The 3179-nt window shown below is 42.7% G+C and overlaps 1 long non-coding RNA gene across 1 annotated transcript in view; it reads left to right on the top strand.

The window, feature by feature from the left end:
* The first annotated feature begins 647 nt into the window (after window positions 1-647).
* The window catches only part of LOC146177256 (uncharacterized), a 14571-nt gene continuing 12039 nt past the window's right edge, over window positions 648-3179 (top strand). The window contains exon 1 of the long non-coding RNA XR_014701286.1: window positions 648-759. This is a non-coding gene — a long non-coding RNA (uncharacterized LOC146177256). The remainder of the gene's footprint in view (window positions 760-3179) is intronic.

The raw sequence follows: 3179 nt of genomic DNA, 5'->3' as shown, positions 1-3179 counted from the left end.
GCTCTGAGTGCCTCTCGTCTCGGGTTCGAACACTATAATCAGTATATATTCTTCTGCAGCTGCGATGTAGATAATAAACATAGTTTCCGCTCCATTACTGTCAAAACTGTTCCGTCTACTCCAACGCCTTCATGTAACAGGTGGCGGAACTTAGTGGAGGAATGTGCTGCAGGACGTTGTCCCCGACGTTACTCATCCAATTCCTTCTGTTTTTTCTTACCCTGACCAAGTTCTCACTAATAAGTTGCAAGTCGGCGCGGTGCACCGAGCACCCTGAGGCGATGGCGACGAACCAGGATTGGCCGACCCAATTACACTCTTGACTCCATTGACCTGCAGCACGTAATCTCGACGAGTCTCGGCACGGCGAGCTTGTGTGCCTGCTACACCTATGCTCATCACATCCAGACATAGGAAAAGGGAACAGCACCCAGTACCAACTCCGAACGCTAGCTAAGTTTCTTGATTGACTGCGTCTCTGAGTCTGGCATAGTCACCCTCGGCCAGCTCGTCCACTTTCGCTCTACGTCTCAGATCTTGCTTCTTTATATTTATAAATAAATGATTTCCAGATTAAGTAGCAGTAATATGACGTTTACATTTCTTTCAGGCATTGAATACCAGTAATCCTATTTACATACATCGGCAAAGTGGAATACAGCGGCACAATGACTGGAAATGCGTATATTTATCTCAGTACATGCAGCCACAGAATGACTTCTATTTTTTCCAAAAAAACTACAAGAATGCAGAAAAAACGTACGTGTAAATTACGGTAAATTAAAAATAGGGAATGTGGAAACAGGCACAAGCTAGGTACAATCCTTGATGTAAAATTGTGCTGCATATTTGAAGCGCTCGCTCTATCTGTCCCTTCGAAACCAGCGCGGGTTGAGTAAGGTGTTTCACTGCGATATTTTGTCCGATGTTATTGTTTACTAATGCTATTCAACCAGTGCAAAATCCTAAAGGGACCACTGCTCACTTATGTACCAGTTGCATGCGTACAAGCTGGATATTGGAAACCGCATTTTACTCGCCCTTTTTTGTTAAGCGTTCAATCGACAAAAGAAATCTTGCTGGGCAGCGAAAAGGGGCCAGACTTCGGTCAGGTGTATACAAAAAATTTAGGATTAAGCGACTCTGAAAGAAAGAATTTAAAAAATTTAAAATGCTTTGTTAAGATATACATCCCCACATAATCATGCCAGCATCATACATCTTTCCCCCGCCAACCACGCGTTTCACGTTTTGAGGCGAAAGACTTTATTGGGTCATGCTATCGTGCACAAAATGTGTCCCACTTTTTCGGCGGCCCTGATTGGCAGAGGCGGGCCTCCGTCATAGACGTCTCGACCAATCACAGATCATCACCACAGTATGCATGCGTGCCTTTTATGGCCACATGGCAATCAATGATCAATCACTAATCAATGAATGATAAAGAAATATTTACAGATTATCAACTAATTAAGTGATTCATTATTTGACTAATTATTGAAAATGTTCATTTAAGTTATTATTACTTATTAGTTCCAGCTGCGTAGCAGAATTCGGCACTCAGGCTTTCACCTTTCACTACTTTAGTCGCCTAATCCCTCGTATTCTTTTTTTTTTGTGCACAAACTTTCGCTTTGTTAGTCTCCTTGTCCCCACGTTTAGCTAATGGCCTTAAAGAGGCTCATCTTCAGCGCCGCTCTTTATCTCTCCGCAGCCAGTGGATACTAGCAGCACCATCCTTCTTGGCACTTGCTGCTGAAAAGTAAACAGCGGCGCCGGAAGCGGGGCCTCTAGGTCTACAGCTTTCCCAAACGTGTCGTCGATATCACCTTCCCTTATCATTTGCTGAGTATTTCAAGACATACATCATAATTATTTAACATATATCGCATTGTAATTAATATTTTTCTGCCGATTCCACGCCACAATTATTACCCTCGAAGTGGCTTGAAAGAAATAAAAATGAAGCGACTATATCAACAATTAGCCAACGGCTACTAACAAAGACGAAAGCGTAGGAGATTCTATTCGCTTTTTCAGGCGTTCATGAATATTTAGTACAATATATTGATGCTTTGAAGCTCCGATTTGTGATGCTATTCATGCCCGAGGGTTTAGAAACGGAATTAAACATTTTATTCCTCACGAACATCTGGAATAATCTAATATAGTGTTCATCTTTATTTGCGAAACAATTCACGCAATGGATAATATCAACACAAGGAGAATAACCATTGAACAATTGATTCCTCTGCTCAGGCCAAGACCCTGTTTCAATAGGTTCTCCTGAATTTCCTCGGAGTGCAGATCTCCAAGCGAACACGATTTAAACACCAGAGAGGTCATTATTATAGCGACCCAATCCCGTATTGGGATCGGCGCCATATGCTGTAGCCTGGAAGAGGACCCGCTCCCTCGTACACCTCCTGCTCTACCCACAGGTCGAGGAGAAGATTTCTGGACGCCGGAAGCTGTATTCCACTCTACCAGCATAGCAAGATTTAGACGTGGAGCGATCCGTTAACTCTCCCGTGCTCAGATAAAGAATACTGAATAGCAGCACGATTGAGGCCGGGTGTTCCTCCCGAAACATAGCTGCTCGTTGTGCCAAATAAATTCACACCGGGAAAAATACTCTACCCATCGTTCTGACGTAATAAATTATCAAGAAATGGACATGTGCGAGCAAAAGCAAACGCAGCAGACTATTAGTTCCTAACGTTTCTCACGCAGTTCATAATTCACCTGCCAGATGAGGCTTGTGTAACCTATGAATAGGCGCCAGTGAGCTTCTTGATTAATCAGGGTTTATTTATACGCTATAGTGAATGCGTGACTGAAAGTATAAAAAAAATTATCCTCCTTCGTTTACTTATGTGCCCACCTTGACATCTTTTTCAGAGCCCCTTAACCTAGAAACGCGACATCTGTTTGTTCAATGGCGGCAATGCTTATTATCCGTAGAAGCTCGCAAGCATCCGCCTTAATCGATAGTGACCTTACTAACAACACAGCTTTCAAGGCTGCGAAAGTTCGGGTTTTCAATATCTGTGTGGCAGTGATTGAGATGCTAATCGAGAACAATGAATTCTTTCTTTCCGGAAATCATACAGGTTGCATTTTACACATACTAGCGGATTATGCAGCTCAAATTCACGCTTTCTTTAAAAAAATGTTAT

Source organism: Amblyomma maculatum, chromosome 10 (assembly GCF_055883805.1).
Source record: "Amblyomma maculatum isolate TAMU_Amacu chromosome 10, ASM5588380v1, whole genome shotgun sequence".
NCBI lineage: Eukaryota > Metazoa > Arthropoda > Arachnida > Ixodida > Ixodidae > Amblyomma > Amblyomma maculatum.
This window is presented reverse-complemented; position numbering and strand designations above follow the sequence as displayed.